At 46.4% G+C, this 18,833-nt stretch overlaps 1 pseudogene; it reads right to left on the bottom strand.

The window, feature by feature from the left end:
- Window positions 1–18,833, bottom strand: part of LOC123492707 — a 43,131-nt pseudogene that overhangs the window by 23,377 nt on the left and 921 nt on the right.

The raw sequence follows: 18,833 nt of genomic DNA, 5'->3' as shown, positions 1-18,833 counted from the left end.
TAGATGCACTCACACCTGCCTGCTGCCATTCCTGAGCAAGCTCTGTACTGGTGGTGACCCGATCCCGCAGCTGAATCAACTTTAGGAGATGGTCCTGGCACTTGCTGGACTTTCTTGGGCGCCCTGAAGCCTTCTTCACAACAATTGAACCTCTCTCCTTGAAGTTCTTGATGATCCGATATTTTTTATTTATTTATTTCACCTTTATTTAACCAGGTAAGCCAGTTGAGAACAAGTTCTCATTTACAACTGCGACCTGGCCAAGATAAAGCGAAGCAGTGCGATAAAAACAACAGAGTTACATATGGGGTAAAACAAAACAAAGTCAAAAATACAACAGAAAATATATATACAGTGTGTGCAAATGTAGCAAGTTATGGAGGTAAGGCAATAAATGGGCCATAGTGCAAAATAATTACAATTAGTATTAACACTGGAATGATAGATGTGCAAGAGATGATGTGCAAATAGAGATACTGGGGTGCAAATAAGCAAAATAAATAACAATATGAGGTAGTTGGGTGGGCTAATTTCAGATGGGCTGTGCAGTGATCGGTAAGGTGCTCTGACAACTGATGCTTAAAGTTAGTGAGGGAGATCAGTGTCTCCTGCTTCAGATATTTTTGCAGTTCGTTGCAGTCATTGGCAGCAGAGAACTGGAAGGAATGGCGGCCAAAGGAGGTGTTGGCTTTGGGGATGACCAGTGAGCTATACCTGCTGAAGCGCATACTACGGGTGGGTGTTGCTATGGTGACCAATGAGCTAAGATAAGGAGGGGATTTGTCTAGCAGTGATTTGTAGATGGCCTGGAGCCAGTGGGTTTGGCGACGAATATGTAGTGAGGGCCAGCCAACAAGAGCGTACAGGTCACAGTGGTGGGTAGTATATGGGGCTTTGGTGACAAAACACATGGCACTGTGATAGACTACATCCAATTTGCTGAGTAGAGTGTTGGAGGCTATTTTGTAAATGACATCGCCGAAGTCAAGGATCGGTAGGATAGTCAGTTTTACGAGGGCATGTTTGGCAGCATGAGTGAAGGAGGCTTTGTTGCGAAATAGGAAGTTGATTCTAGATTTAACTTTGGATTGGAGATGCTTAATGTGAGTCTGGAAGGAGAGTTTACAGTCTAACCAGACACCTAGGTATTTGTAGTTGTCCACATACTCTAGGTCAGACCCGTCGAGAGTAGTGATTCTAGTCGGGTGGGCGGGTGCCAGCAGCGTTCGATTGAAGAGCATGCATTTAGTTTTACTAGTGTTTAAGAGCAGTTGGAGGCTACGGAAGGAGTGCTGTATGGCATTGAAGCTCGTTTTGGAGGTTTGTTAACAGTGTCCAATGAAGGGCCAGATGTATACAAAATGGTGTCGTTTGCGTAGAGGTGGATCTGAGAGTCACCAGCAGCAAGAGCGACATCATTATATACACAGAGAAAAGCGTCGGCCCAAGAATTGAACCATGTGGCACCCCCATAGAGACTGCCATAGGTCCAGACAACAGGCCCTCCGATTTGACACATTGAACTCTATCTGAGAAGTAGTTGGTGAACCAGGCGAGGCAGTCATTTGAGAAACCAAGGCTATTTAGTCTGCCAATAAGAATGCGGTGGTTGACAGAGTCGAAAGCCTTGGCCAGATCGATGAATACGGCTGCACAGTACTGTCTATTATCGATCTTGGTTATAATATCGTTTAGGACCTTGAGCGTGGCTGAGGTGCACCCATGACCAGCTCGGAAACCGGATTGCATAGCGGAGAAGGTACGGTAGGATTCGAAATGGTCGGTGATCTGTTTAACTTGGCTTTCTAAAACTTTCGAAAGGCAGGGCAGGATGGATATAGGTCTGTAACAGTTTGGATCTAGAGTGTCACCCCCTTTGAGGAGGGGGATGACCGCGGCAGCTTTCCAATCTCTGGGGATCTCAGACGTTACGAAAGAGAGGTTGAACAGGCTAGTAATAGGGGTTGCGACAATTTCGGCAGCTATTTTTAGAAAGAAAGGGTCCAGATTGTCTAGCCCAGATGATTTGTAGGGGTCCAGATTTTGCAGCTCTTTCAGATCATCAGCTGTCTGAATTTGGGTGAAGGAGAAGCGGGGGGGGCATGGGCAAGTTGCAGCGGAGGGTGCAGAGCTGGTGGCCGGGGTAGTGGTAGCCAGGCGGAAAGCATGGCCAGCCGTAGCAAAATGCTTGTTGAAATTCTCGATTATTGTAGACTGTTTGAACTTGTTATCAGTATAAAAGACACCTGTCCACAACCTCAAACAGTCACACTCCAAACTCCACTATGGCCAAGACCAAAGAGCTGTCAAAGGACACCAGAAACAAAATTGTAGACCTGCACCAGGCTGGGAAGACTGAATCTGCAATAGGTAAGCAGCCTGGTTTGAAGAAATCAACTGTGGGAGCAATTATTAGGAAATGGAAGACATACAAGACCACTGATAATCTCCCTCGATCTGGGGCTCCACGCAAGATCTCACCCCGTGGGGTCAAAATGATCACAAGAACGGTGAGCAAAAATCCCAGAACCACACGGGGGGACCTAGTGAATGACCTGCAGAGAGCTGGGACCAAAGTAACAAAGCCTACCATCAGTAACACACTACGCCGCCAGGGACTCAAATCCTGCAGTGCCAGACGTGTCCCCCTGCTTAAGCCAGTACATGTCCAGGCCCGTCTGAATTTTGCTAGAGTGAATTTGGATGATCCAGAAGAGGATTGGGAGAATGTCATATGGTCAGATGAAACCAAAATAGAACTTTTTGGTAAAAACTCAACTCGTCGTGTTTGGAGGACAAAGAATGCTGAGTTGCATCCAAAGAACACCATACCTACTGTGAAGCATGGGGGTGGAAACATCATGCTTTGAGGCTGTTTTTCTGCAAAGGGACCAGGACGACTGATCCGTGTAAAGGAAAGAATGAATGGGGCCATGTATCGTGAGATTTTGAGTGAAAACCTCCTTCCATCAGCAAGGGCATTGAAGATTAAACGTGGCTGGGTCTTTCAGCATGACAATGATCCCAAACACACCGCCCGGGCAACAAAGGAGGTCCTGGAGTGGCCTAGCCAGTCTCCAGATCTCAACCCCATAGAAAATCTTTGGAGGGAGTTGAAAGTCCGTGTTGCCCAGCGACAGCCCCAAAACATCACTGCTCTAGAGGAGATCTGCATGGAGGAATGGGCCAAAATACCAGCAACAGTGTGTGAAAACCTTGTGAAGACTTACAGAAAACGTTTGACCTGTGTCATTGCCAACAAAGGGTATATAAGAAAGTATTGAGAAACTTTTGTTATTGACCAAATACTTATTTTCCACCATAATTTGCAAATAAATTCATAAAAAATCCTACAACGTGATTTTCTGCATTTTTTTTCTAATTTTGTCTGTCATAGTTGACGTGTACCTATGATGAATATGACAGGCCTCTCTCATCTTTTTAAGTGGGAGAACTTGCACAATTGGTGGCTGACTAAATACTTTTTTCCCCCACTGTATATTGGTTCCTAACGTCCCTGAAAAGTTGCATATCGCGGGGGCTATTCGATGCTAATGCAGTACGCCACAGGATGTTTTTGTGCTGGTCAAGGGCAGTCAAGTCTGAGGAGAACCAGGGGCTATATCTGTTCTTAGTTCTGAATTTTTTGGTTATTTAAGATTGAGAGGAAAGCACTTTTAAAGAACAACCAGGCATCCTCTACTGATGGAATGAGATCGATATCCATCCAGGATACATGGGCCAGGTCAATTAGGAAGGCCTGCTCGCTAAAGTGTTTTAGGAAGCGTTTGACAGTGATGAGGGGTGGTCGTTTGACCGCGGACCCGTTACGGACGCAGGCAATAAGGCAGTGATCGCTGAGATCCTGGTTGAAGACAGCGGAGGTGTATTTAGAGGGTAAGTTAGTCAGGATGATATCTATGAGGGTGCGGATGTTTACGGATTTAGGGTTGTACCTGGTAGGTTCCTTGATCATTTGTGTGAGATTGAGAGCATCTAGTTTGGATTGTAGGATGGCCGGGGTGTTAAGCATATCCCAGTTTAGGTCACCAATCAGTACGAACTCTGAGGATAGATGGGGGGCAATCAATTCACATATGGTGTCCAGGGCACAGCTGGGGGCTGAGGGGGGGTCTGTAGCAAGCGGAAACAGTGAGACTCATTTCTGGAAAGGTGGATTTTTAGAAGTAGGAGCTCAAACAGTTTGGGCACAGACCTGGATAGTATGATAGAGCTCTGCAGGCTATCTCTACAGTAGATTGCAACTCCACCCCCTTTGGCAGTTCTATCTAGACGGAAAATGTTGTTGTTGGGGATGGACATTTCTGCATTTTTAGTGGCCTTCCTAAGCCAGGATTCAGACACTGCTAGAACATCAGGGTTGGCGGAGTGTGCTAACACAGTGAATAACTCAAACTTAGGAAGGAGGCTTCTGATGTTAACGTGCAGAAAACCAAGGCTTTTACGGTTACAGAAGTCAATAAATGATAGCTCCTGGGGAGTAGGAGTGATACTGGGGGCTGTAGGGCCTGGATTAGCCTCTACATCACCAGAGGAACAGAGGAGGACTAGAATAAGGATACGGCTAAAGGCTTTAAGAACTGGTCTTCTAGTGCGTTGGGTACAGAGAATAAAGGGGGCAGATTTCCGGGCGTTGTAGAATAGATTCAGGGCATTATGTACAGACAAGGATATCAAAGGATATGAGTACAGTGGAGGTAAACCTAAGCGTTGGGTAACAATGAAAGAGATAGCATCACTGGAGGCACCAATTGAGCCGGTCTCGGCGTGTATGGGGGGTGGAACAAAGGAGGTATTTGAGGCCGTTTGAGAGGGACTTGGGGTTCTACAGTGATATTGTATAATAAGAACTAACTGGAACAGCAATAGGCTAGGCATATTGACATGGGAGAGAGGCATAAAGCAATCACAGTAGCCAACAACAACATCCATTTGGTTGCAGCTAGCTAGTTGCGATGATCCGGTGTTAAAGGTCCAGTGATTTAGTGATTCCGGCAGAAAATATATGTTCTGGGTCGATAACGCGCTGTGCAGACAGTGCAGACTGGCCGATAATAGTCCAGGCTAGAGCTGGCTGGTAGGTAGTGCAGGCCATGGACGATGGTGAAAAACCGCTAACGGTGGCTAATAGCAAGTAGCTAGTTAGCTGGCTACTCCCGTCCGGTAGACAGAGAGGTAGATAGCCGGGATATGGGCCTGGCTCGAGGCTAGCTCAAGGCTAACTGGTGCTTGCTTCGGGGGCAGTGGTGATTAGCCTACAGCAACATCCATTTGGTTGCAGCTAGCTAGTTGCGATCCGGTGTTAAAGGTCCAGTGATTTAGTGATTCCGGCAGAAAATATATGTTCTGGGTCGATAACGCGCTGTGCAGACAGTGCAGACTGGCCGATAATAGTCCAGGCTAGAGCTGGCTGGTAGGTAGTGCAGGCCATGGACGATGGTGAAAAACCGCTAACGTTGGCTAATAGCAAGTAGCTAGTTAGCTGGCTACTCCCGTCCGGTAGACAGAGAGGTAGATAGCCGGGATATGGGCCTGGCTCGAGGCTAGCTCAAGGCTAACTGGTGCTTGCTTCGGGGGCAGTGGTGATTAGCCTACAGCAACATCCATTCGGTTTCAGCTAGCTAGTTGCGATCCGGTGTTAAGGTCCAGTGATTCAGTTATTCCGGCAGAAAATCCGACGTTCTGGGTGAAAACCGCTAACGGTGGCTAATAGCAAGTAACTAATTAGCTGGCTAGCTAGTTTCGACTGGAGATTCTAGATAAAGGTGAGTAAGTAATAGAATCCGTTCCACATTGAGTGAGGCGGGTTGCAGGAAAGTATATTTAGTAGAAGTGTGGGAAATATATACGTAAAATACAAAAAACAGGCTATTTACATGGACACACAACAGAAAACACGACCGCACTGCTACGCCATCTTGGATTAGATGAATGGTTGATTTAGGGGCAATCTTACTAGCAGCAATATCCTTGCCTGTGAAGCCCTTTTTGTGCAAAGCAATGATGACGGCACGTGTTTCCTTGCAGGTAACCATGCTTAACAGAGGAAGAACAATGATTTCAAGCACCACCCTCTTTTTAAAGCTTCCAGTCTGTTATTCTAACTCAATCAGCATGACAGTGATCTCCAGCCTTGTCCTCATCAACACTCTCACCTGTGTTAACGAGAGAATCACTGACATGATGTCAGCTGGTCCTTTTGTGGCAGGGCTGAAATGCAGTGGAAATGTTTTTTGGGGATAAAAAAAAAAAAGTTCATTTTCATGGCAAAGAGGGACTTTGCAATTAATTGCAATTCATCTGATCACTCTTCATAACATTCTGGAGTATATGCAAATTGCCATCATCAAAACTGAGGTAGCAGACTTTGTGAAAATGTAATATTTGTGTCATTCTCAAAACTTTTGACCACGACTGTACAAAAATCAAATCAAATTTTGTCACATACACGTTTTTAGCAGATGTTATAGCGGGTATAGTGAAATGCTTGTGCTTCTAGCTCCGACAGTGCAGTAATATCTAACAATTTCACAACATATACCCAATACACATAAAACTAGTAAGGAATGGGATTTAAGAATATATACGTACAGTTGAAGTCGGAAGTTTACATACACTTAGGTTGGAGTCATTAAAGCTCGTTTTTCAACCACTCCACAAATTTATTGTTAACAAACTATAGTTTTGGCAAGTCGGTTAGGACATCTACTTTGTGCATGACACAAGTAATTTTTCCAACAATTGTTTACAGAAAGATTATTTCACTTATAATTCACTGTATCAAAATTCCAATGGGTCAGAAGTTTACATACACTAAGTTGACTGTGCCTTTAAACAGCTTGGAAAATTCCAGAAAATATGTAATGGCGTTAGAAGCTTCTGATAGGCTAATTTACATCATTTGAGTCAATTGGAGGTGTACCTGTGGATGTATTTCAAGGCATACCTTCAAACTCAGTGCCTCTTTGCTTGACATTATGGGAAATCAAAAGAAATCAGCCAAGACCTAAAAAAAAAGATTGTAGACATCCACAAGTCTGGTTCATCCTTGGGAGCAATTTCCAAATGCCTGAAGGTATCACGTTCATCTGTACAAACAATAGTATGCAAGTATAAACACCATGGGACCACGCAGCCGTCATACCGCTCAGGAAGGAGACGCGTTCTGTCTCCTAGAGATTAACGTACTTTGGTGCGAAAAGTGCAAATCAATCCCAGAACAACAGCAAAGGACCTTGTGAAGATGCTGGAGGAAACAGGTACAAAAGTATCTATATCCACAGTAAAACGAGTCCTATATCGACATAACCTGAAAGGCCGCTCAGCAAGGAAGAAGCCACTGCTCCAAAACCGCCCAAAAAAGCCAGACTATGGTTTGCAACTGCACATGGCGACAAAGATCGTACTTTTTGGGGAAATGTCCTCTGGTCTGATGAAACAAAAATAGAACTGTTTGGGTGTTGCTTGCAAGCCGAAGAACACCATTCCAACCGTGAAGCACGGGGGTGGCAGCATCATGCTGTGGGGGTGCTTTGCTGCAGGAGGGACTGGTGCACTTCACAAAATAGATGGCATCATGAGGAAGGAAAATTATGTGGATATATTGAAGCAACATCTCAAGACATCAGTCAGGAAGTTAAACTTGGTCGCAAATGGGTCTTCCAAATGGACAACGACCCCAAGCATACTTCCAAAGTTGTGGCAAAATGGCTTAAGGACAACAAAGTCAAGCCAGCACAAAGCCCTGACCTCAATCCTATAGAAAATGTGTGGGCAGAACTGAAAAAGCGTGTACGAGCAAGGAGGCCTACAAACCTGAATCAGTTACACCAGCTCTGTCAGGAGGAATGGGCCAAAATTCACCCAACTTATTGTGGGAAGCTTGTGGAAGGCTACCCGAAACGTTTGAAGGCAATGCTACCAAATACTAATTGAGTGTATGTAAACTTCTGACCCACTGGGAATGTGATGAAAGAAATAAAAGCTGAAATAAGTCATTCTCTTTACTATTATTCTGACATTTTCACATTCTTAAAATAAAGTGATGATCCTAACTGACCTAAGACAGGGAATTTTTACTAGGATTTAAATGACAGGAATTGTGAAAAACTGAGTTTAAATGTATTTGGCTAAGGTGTATGTAAACTTCCTACTTCAACTGTATATGGACAAGCAATGACAGAGCGGCATGGACTAAGATACAGTAGAATATTATAGAATAGAATGCAGTATATACATATGAGTAGTGCAAGATATGTAAACATTATTCAAGTGACTAGTGTTCCATTTCTTAAAGACAACGAGCTGTTTTGTATGTGTCTGGTATGAAAGTGAACTGTTTGCGTGTAATCAGGGGTGTATTCATTGCGCCTATTCTGTAGAAATGTTTTTCTTAAACGGGAGCAAAACAGGGATAAACATACCTGAGTTTGTCCAATAGAAAATCTTGTTTATAACTCTTGGACTAATGATTACACGCTAGATGCAGGCAAGAGTGTGCAAGGTGGTATTGAATGTGTCACTCCACCTTGATTACTCAAAATCCTCTCAACCTGTGCACCTACATTCGTAAACTTTCATTCATAGGCTAGGTTGTAGCAACATGATGGTACAGGGACATTTTGAGTATCATGTAGTAGCCTAAACCTATCGCTGTTACACTGAGCTGGGTAAATGGAATATGAATGACAGTCATCCAATATGCTGTACTAGAAATATGGCCATGTTCATAAACCAAGTGATCATCCTCCCTCATCTTAAACGGCATCAACCGCCACTGATATACAGTATACTTACTGTACATACTCCTACTGCATTGCATCCCTGCATGTGAGTGTTTGTGTGTGCGGACATGTATGTGTAGGTCAGGGTATGGCCATGTGTGGGTAGGGGGTAGCTGTGGTTTCTTTAGGGTCAACACATGCAGTACATTACAGGGTTACCTAAAGTCCTCTGTCAGTAAACTGACTAGACAGAGCAGACCGATCTCCCAGTAATCTGCCTGTTTATCCTCAGTCAGTCACACCTAATCATGTGTGTGTGTGTGTGTGTGTGTGGATTCTCAGAGCAGGGGCCTGCAGGGCTCACTACTAACCTGGGCTGGAGGTTCCTGTTCCTCTCATAGAAGAGACACAGCTCCTGGGGGCTCCTGGCCTGCATGACAAACACAGGACACACACATCCTGTCTGTTACTGTCTGTTACAGGTGGAACACACAGCTGTTCACTTACAATCACATACTACCACTTTTTTAATGGACAAGGCTCAGTGACATGGACAGTCTAAGTGAACACTACACAATGTCATAATCACCCTGCCACTGACCCGGAGTCTTCTCTGAACTCACTGTCCTGGCAGGCCTTCCTCTCGATAATTACTATTAAAAGAATCCAATGCAGGAATAGCCCTATACCAAATACTAAGGAAGGTTCACATCTTAGAATTTCAGACAGCTTCAACCTACAGCTAAATTATTACTGACTTCCTAATAAACAGGCAGATCATTTAGCCATTCAAGGAAACATGAACATAAGACAAACTACACTGCTCAAAAAAATAAAGGGAACACTAAAATAAAACATCCTAGATCTGAATGAATGAAATAATCTTATTAAATACTTTTTTCTTTACATAGTTGAATGTGCTGACAACAAAATCACACAAAAATTATCAATGGAAATCAAATGTATCAACCCATGGAGGTCTGGATTTGGAGTCACCCTCAAAATTAAAGTGGAAAACCACACTACAGGCTGATCCAACTTTGATGTAATGTCCTTAAAACAAGTCAAAATGAGGCTCAGTAGTGTGTGTGGCCTCCACGTGCCTGTATGACCTCCCTACAACGCCTGGGCATGCTCCTGATGAGGTGGCGGATGGTCTCCTGAGGGATCTCCTCCCAGACCTGGACTAAAGCATCCGCCAACTCCTGGACAGTCTGTGGTGCAACGTGGCGTTGGTGGATGGAGCGAGACATGATGTCCCAGATGTGCTCAATTGGATTCAGGTCTGGGGAACGGGCGGGCCAGTCCATAGCATCAATGCCTTCCTCTTGCAGGAACTGCTGACACACTCCAGCCACATGAGGTCTAGCATTGTCTTGCATTAGGAGGAACCCAGGGCCAACCGCACCAGCATATGGTCTCACAAGGGGTCTGAGGATCTCATCTCGGTACCTAATGGCAGTCAGGCTACCTCTGGCGAGCACATGTAGGGCTGTGCAGCCCCCCAAAGAAATGCCACCCCACACCATGACTGACCCACCGCCAAACCGGTCATGCTGGAGGATGTTGCAGGCAGCAGAACGTTCTCCACGGCGTCTCCAGACTCTGTCACGTCTGTCACATGTGCTCAGTGTGAACCTGCTTTCATCTGTGAAGAACACAGGGCGCCAGTGGCGAATTTGCCAATCTTGGTGTTCTCTGGCAAATGCCAAACGTCCTGCACGGTGTTGGGCTGTAAGCACAACCCCCACCTGTGGACGTCGGGCCCTCATACCACCCTCATGGAGTCTGTTTCTGACCGTTTGAGCAGACACATGCACATTTGTGGCCTGCTGGAGGTCATTTTGCAGGGCTCTGGCAGTGCTCCTCCTGCTCCTCCTTGCACAAAGGCGGAGGTAGCAGTCCTGCTGCTGGGTTGTTGCCCTCCTACGGCCTCCTCCACGTCTCCTGATGTACTGGCCTGTCTCCTGGTAGCGCCTCCATGCTCTGGACACTACGCTGACAGACACAGCAAACCTTCTTGCCACAGCTCGCATTGATGTGCCATCCTGGATGAGCTGCACTACCTGAGCCACTTGTGTGGGTTGTAGACTCCGTCTCATGCTACCACTAGAGTGAAAGCACCGCCAGCATTCAAAAGTGACCAAAACATCAGCCAGGAAGCATAGGAACTGAGAAGTGGTCTGTGGTCACCACCTGCAACACCAGTCCTTTATTGGGGGTGTCTTGCTAATTGCCTATAATTTCCACCTGTTGTCTATTCCATTTGCACAACAGCATGTGACATTTATTGTCAATCAGTGTTGCTTCCTAAGTGGACAGTTTGATTTCACAGAAGTGTGATTGACTTGGAGTTACATTGTGTTGTTTAAGTGTTCCCTTTATTTTTTTGAGCAGTGTATTTTCACTTGCTAACAGCTCTCTAGAACTCCTTTAAAACATGATTCAGCACAGTATCAATCAACCCAACCTACACTGTATGCCACAGTCCACCGCAAATAGTGGCCTCCTGGATGCAAGAGTGATAAGCCCCCTGCCTGCCCTGGCTGTTGTGAAACAATGTTTGCCCTCGTCTCAGAGGCATGGTCGTATGGCCGCCAACTATTTCCTCATCCGCCTGATAGCCTGGCTGTTAGCAGGAACAGAACAGCTTGTTTACTATCTCTAAACAACTTGGGGCAACAGCCCAGACCTCCAGGGGTAACACAACATCCCAGACCCCCAGGAGTAACACAACATCCCAGACCCCCAGGAGTAACACAACAGCCCAGACCCCCAGGAGTAACACAACAACAGAGGAGGAGATTGAGAGGGACATATCACAGGCTTGTGATGTGTTGTGCTATGCTAACGGCTGTCTTTTATATGATCTATGGTCAGTTATTTTATAATATAACAGGAACCAGGATAATCAGCGTTTTCCGAAAGGCATTGTAAATCATAGAAGGCCTATTTAAAAGTTTCTTATGCAAAATTATTCAGAGGTTTGAGAGAACATTTTGGATTAACATTAGTAAGTCATAAAACAACATCAGTTCCCTAACATTATCCTCTTAAAATTGCGAGTGTGTATTACTCACCTGAAATGGAGCTTTCCCAGTTGAACACTGGTACACTATGGTTCCTATGCTCCACAGATAAGCCTTGGCATCATAGTTCTGGGACATGATCACCTCCGGGGCCTGAGCACACACAGACAGAGCACAGTGGGTTAGGGTCACATGTACAGTATTTGACCATAATGTAGGTAAGGGTATATACAGGTATGTGTAATAGGAGTTTCTCACCATATACATTGGCGAGCCACACAGATTGGCCGCCATAGAATTACACTGGAGGTGATGTGCAAAGCCAAAATCAGCTTGAGAGAGAGGGAAAAATCATCAGCCAAAATCGACAGCCAAAAACACATATCAAAACACTGATTTTCACTTATTTTCTAAACATATAAGAAAAGTTATTTCCTTCAGAAGAGATAAATGGAGGCTAAATATTGGACTCTTCAAAGTTAATCAGTTAAGAGACTAGTGTAGCTATATCATGTATATGGCAATATGACAACTGTCATTGATCAACAACCTCCCAACCCCCTTCCACACCCTGCTGCAATAAAAGGATTACAAGTCCTCAACAACTGTGTTACTTCTGCACCCTTACCATTTATTTAAGACCAACGACACCAAACAGATCAGAAAACCACCTAACGTCTGTCTGGTGGTGGTGTTATTTTACATGACTGGTCTGCCGACGTAATCGTCTGATGTGGTTTCAACAGGCTTCCCGTTGCGACGACCACGAAGATCCATCTGCTAGCCCCGGCCCGCTAGCACACGCAATCAACAGTCGTGACTCTTGCTCGCCTGTGCCGTAGCAGCCACTGAACTGCTCCCGGACTCACCTATTGCTGTTCACTGGACCTTATGATCACTCAGCTACACAGCTGATGCCTGCTGGACTGTTCCTTTATACGGTACCCCATCCTGTTTATCTGTTTAGCCTCAGCTCAAACCTTCGTCGCCATTACCAGCTGTGGTCTTAGCTCTCTCAAATAACACCTGTGATTGCTTTATGCCTCTCTCCCATGTCAATATGCCTTGCCTATTGCTGTTTTGGTTAGTTCTTACTGTACTTTTTCACTGTAGAGTCCCCAGTCCCACTCAACCTGCCTCAGATAGCTCATTTATCCCACCCCCACACACGCGGAGACCAGCCCAATCGGTGCCTCCAGTGATGCTATCTCTTTCATCGTTACCCAACGCTTAGGTTTACCTCCACTGTCCTCATACACTTCCACTTCCTTGTCTGTACATAATGCCCTAAATCTATTCTACAACGCCCGGAAATCTGCCCCTTTTATTCTCTGTACCCAACGCACTAGAAGACCAGTTCTTAAAGCCTTTAGCCGTATCCTTATTCTATTCCTCCTCTGTTCCTCTGGTGATGTAGAGGTTAACCCAGGCCCTGTAGACCCCAGTATCACTCCTACTCCCCAGGCGCTATCATTTGTTGACTTCTGTAACCGTAAAAGCCTTGGTTTCTTGCATGTTAACATCAGAAGCCTCCTCCCTAAGTTTGAGTTATTCACTGCGTTAGCACACTCCGCCAACCCTGATGTTCTAGCAGTGTCTGAATCCTGGCATAGGAAGGCCACCAAAGATTCAGACATTTCCATTCCCAACTACAACATTTTCCATCTAGATAGAACTGCCAAAGGGGGCGGAGTTGCAATCTACTGTAGAGAGAGCCTGCAGATCTCTATCATACTATCCAGGTCTGTGCCCAAACAGTTTGAGCTTCTACTAAAAATCCACCTTTCCAGAAATAAGTCTCTCACTGTTGCCACTTGCTACAGACCCCCTCAGCCCCCAGCTGTGCCCTGGACACCATATGTGAATGGATTGCCCCCCATCTATCCTCAGAGTTTGTACTGCTTGGTGACCTAAACTGGGATATGCTTAACACCCCGGCCGTCCTACAATCTAAACTAGATGCCTTCGATCTCACACAAATTATCAACGAACCTACCAGGTACAACCCTAAATCCGTTAACATGGGCACCCTCATAGATATCCTGACTAATTTACCCTCTAAATACACCTCTGCTGTCTTCAACCAGGATCTCAGCGATCACTGCCTCATTGCCTGGTCCGTAATGGGTCCGCGGTCAAACGACCACCCCTCATCACTGTCAAACGCTCCCTAAAACACTTCAGCGAGCAGGCCTTTCTAATTGACCTGGCCCGGGTATCCTGGATTGATATTGACCTCATTCCGTCAGTAGAGGATGCCTGGTTGTTCTTTTAAAAAGTGCATTCCTCTCCATCTTAAATAAGCATGCCCCATTCAAAAAATTCAGAACTAAGAACAGATATAGTCCCTGGTTCACCCCAGACTTGACTGCCCTTGACCAGCACAAAAACATCCTGTGGCGTACTGCATTAGCATCAAACAGCCCCCGCGATATGCAACTTTTCAGGGAAGTCAGGAACCAATATACACAATCAGTTAGGAAAGCAAAGGCTAGCTTTTTCAAACAGAAATTTGCATCCTGTAGCACTAACTCCAAAATGTTTTGGGACACTTTAAAGTCCATGGAGAATAAGAGCACCTCCTCCCAGCTGCCCACTGCACTGATGCTAGGAAACACTGTCACTACCGATAAATCTACGATAATCGAAAATTTCAACAAGCATTTTGATACGGCTGGCCATGCTTTCCACCTGGCTACCCCTACCCCGGCCACCAGCTCTGCACCCTCCGCTGCAACTTGCCCATGCCCCCCCGCTTCTCCTTCACCCAAATTCAGATAGCTGATGTTCTGAAAGAGCGGCAAAATCTGGACCCCTACAAATCAGCTTGGCTAGACAATCTGGACCCTTTCTAAAATTAGCTGCCGAAATTGTCGCAACCCCTATGACCAGCCTGTTCAACCTCTCTTTCGTATCGTGTGAGATCCCCAGACATTGGAAAGCTGCCGCGGTCATCCCCCTGTTCAAAGGGGGTGACACTCTAGATCCAAACTGTTACAGACCTATATCCATCCTGCCCTGCCTTTCGAAAGTATTTGAAAGTCAAGTTAACAAACAGATCACCGACCATTTCGAATCCGACGTACCTTCTCCGCTATGCAATCTGGTTTCCGAGCTGGTCATGGGTGCACCTCAGCCACGCTCAAGGTCCTAAACGATATTATAACCGCGATCGATACACTGCACCTGTACACAGCCCATCTGAAATTAGCCCACCCTGTGATGCGTGTGATAAGAGTCAGGCGCAGGAGAGTAATACGCATCTAATGAGTTTATTCCGTCGATAAACAGTTGCGCAAGTATGCGACAACAAAACTCAGGCACAGGGGAAATATCTACCCTGGCAACAACAAGGTAAGGGTAGCTCACCCGAGCTACACACAGCTCACTACAAACAATCACCCACACAGACAAGGAAGCAGAGGGAAACTTATAGAATGACTAATTGGGGACAAGGACCAGGTGTGTGTGATTAATTAGACAAGACAAGTGGAGTAACGATAAATGGATCGTCAGCAGCTAGTAAGCCGGTGACGACAAACGCCGAAACCTGCCCGAACAAGGAGGGGAGACAGCCTCGGCGGAAGTCGTAACACACCCAAATACCTCATCCCCATATTGTTATTTATTTTGCTCATTTGCACCCCAGTATCTCTATTTGCACATCTTCTGCACATCTATCATTCCAGTGTTAATACTATTTATTGCCTTACCTCCATAACTTACTACATTTGCACACACTATATAGATTTTCTATTGTGTTATTGACTGTACGTTTTTGTTTATCCCATATGTAACTCGGTGTTGTTTTTATCGCACTGCTTTGCTTTATCTTGGCCAGGTCGCAGTTGTAAATGAGAACTTGTTCTCAACTGGCTTACCTGGTTAAATAAAGGTGAAAATAAATATATATATATATATATATATATATATATATATATATATACCGCCACATAGGGCCTTCAAGGGAGGGCCGTGCAAGTACAGTGGGAGCCAGATCCCCATGTCACGATCGTCGGGAACAGAGGACCAAGGCGCAGCGTGGAAGGTGAACATATCTTTATTATTTGAGTAATACCACGAACAAAACGATAACGTGACGTCCTCGGTTCAGACACAAACCTAAACAGGAACAAGATCCCACAAACACTGTGGGAAAACTGGCTGCCTAAGTATGGTACTCAATCAGAGACAACAAGCAACAGCTGATACACGTTGCCTCTGATTGAGAACCACACTGGCCAACATAGAAATACTAACCTAGAACGAAAAACAAATGAAAACTCACACCCTGGCTCAACATACTAGAGTCCCCAGAGCCAGGGCGTGACAGTACCCCCCCCCAAAGGCGCGGACTCCGACCGCGCCAACCAAACACCACAGGGGAGGGACCTGGTGGGCACTCCGCCTTGGCGGCGGATCCGGGCATGATCCCCACTCCCTCTCTAACCCCCCAAAGTACCCCTGGTCCGGTCTGGCCCTGCTGACCGGAGCTGGACTGCACACTGGTGGAGCGGATTGCTCCAGCTCCGGCGCGAAGCAGCTGACCCGTGCCGAACCAGGCACCGGTGGAACAGGCACGGGCTGTGCCGGACTGACGACGCACACCACTGGCCTGGTGTGGGGAGCAGGAACGGGCCGAGCCGGGCTGACGAAACGCACCCCTGACTTGGTGCGGGGAGCAGGAGCGGGCCGGACCGGGCTGACGAAGCGCACCACTGACTTGGTGCGGGGAGCAGGAACGGGCCGAGCTGGGCTGACGAAACGCACCACTGACTTGGTGCGGGGAGCAGGAACGGGCCGAGCCGGGCTGACGAAGCGCACCACTGACTTGGTGCGGGGAGCAGGAACGGGCCGAGCTGGGCTGACGAAACGCACCACTGACTTGGTGCGGGGAGCAGGAGCGGGCCGGACCGGGCTGCCGAAGCGCACCACTGGCTTGGTGCGGGGAGCAGGAATGGGCCGGACTGGGCTGGCGACACGCACCGTAGGCTTGGTGCGAGTGGCAGGAACAGGCCGGACCGTACTAGGAACACACACCACTGGCCCTACGCGGGGATCAGGAACAGGCCGGACCGGACTGGCAACACACCCCAGTACCTCTCGCCGTGCCTCTACATCCTCTTTCCCCCTGGTGACCAGTGACTCCCGTAACCTGGCGGCCTCCTGCTGCCCCGTCGTCCACGGCGTGAGCCCCCCCCTAAAAATGTTCTGGCCGTCTCTCCTACCCGTGGACCAGGTCTCCATGTGTCTCGCCAGACTTTCGCCCTTCTGCTTCCAAGTCCAGCCTCTCTCTTCCTCACACGGCTTGACCCAGTCGAGGAGGCGAAGGAGATCCGCTAGAGATCTCCCTGGCGATGGCTCCTGGACACGCTGCTTGGTCCAGTCTTGGTGGGATCTTCTGTCACGATCGTCGGGAACAGAGGACCAAGGCGCAGCGTGGAAGGTGAACATATCTTTATTATTTGAGTAATACCACGAACAAAACGATAACGTGACGTCCTCGGTTCAGACACAAACCTAAACAGGAACAAGATCCCACAAACACTGTGGGAAAACTGGCTGCCTAAGTATGGTTCCCAATCAGAGACAACAAGCAACAGCTGATACACGTTGCCTCTGATTGAGAACCACACTGGCCAACATAGAAATACTAACCTAGAACGAAAAACAAATGAAAACTCACACCCTGGCTCAACATACTAGAGTCCCCAGAGCCAGGGCGTGACACCCCACACACTACCTGAGATTGGAACATTGAGAAACTCACATACATGCAAAATGTGATCAGTTGCTACATGAACCAGATGCCAACTGACCGTAGTGAATAGATTATGACAATGTTTCAGATTAGATGTCTCACCTTTACTGGTACTGATCAAATCAAACGTTATTTGTCACATGCGCCGAATACAACAAGTGTAGACCTTACCGTGAAATGCTTACTTACAAGCCCTTAACCAACAATGCAGTAAAGTAAAAAATAATAAGTTATACAATAAAATAACAATATCGAGGCTATATACAGGTGTGGGGGTACAGGTTAGTCGAGGTAATTTGTACATGTAGGTAGGGGTAAAGTGACTATACATAGATAATAGACAGCGGGTAGCAGCAGTGTAAAAACAAATGGAGGGGGTCAATGTAAATAAGTCCAGCTGCCACTTTGGACAAACAAGTCTCACCTACTGTAGGTTACTGTATGTGTTTTATAGCAGTTCCATAAACCTCTCTAGCTCAATTGGTAGAGCATGGCACTTGTAACGCCAGGGTAGTGGGTTCGATCCCCTGGACCACCCATATGTAAAAATGTATGCGCACATGACTGTAAGTCTCTTTGGATAAAAGCATCTGCTAAATGGCATATTATTATTATTATAAACTGATCCATGCACTAACGTAAACACCTTCCAACTCCAAAAGTCATATAGGGCCCATGCCACACGTGAAGAGTTTGGAAAGTTGATCTTCTGCTTCACATAGGCAGATTTTTACAGTAACCTCTGTCTAGTCCTACTAACTTAGATACTAAATCCACAGAAAACTACAAGATCCAGAGAGCACTGCGACATAGCTCACGTCAACAAATTATGAGCCAATAGAGTACCACAGTATAAGTCATAATAGCCATAAAACCTAGAGGTCAAACAGGGAAATGGTTCCAATCGTTTTTCCATCATTCATTTTTCCCATAGGGGATTTTAGAAACACAATAAGGGCTGTGTTTTACATGAGATTTACATTGTTATCAAAACGTCAGGCGGGGTTAGCCCAAATGAAATCCATACCTTATTTACATTTACATTTTAGTCATTTAGCAGACGCTCTTATCCAGAGCGACTTACAGTTAGTGAATACATATTTTTTTTTATACTGGCCCCCCGTGGGACTCGAACCCACAACCCTGGCGTTGCAAACACCATGCTCTATCAACTGAGCTACATCCCTGCCGGCCATTCCCTCCCCTACCCTGGACAACGCTGGGCCAATTGTGCGACGCCCATGAGTCTCCCAGTCGCAGCCGGCTGCGACAGAGCCTGGATTCGAACCAGGATCTCTA

This window comes from Coregonus clupeaformis, chromosome 16 (genome assembly GCF_020615455.1).
Source record: "Coregonus clupeaformis isolate EN_2021a chromosome 16, ASM2061545v1, whole genome shotgun sequence".
Classification (NCBI taxonomy): Eukaryota; Metazoa; Chordata; class Actinopteri; order Salmoniformes; family Salmonidae; genus Coregonus; species Coregonus clupeaformis.
This window is presented reverse-complemented; position numbering and strand designations above follow the sequence as displayed.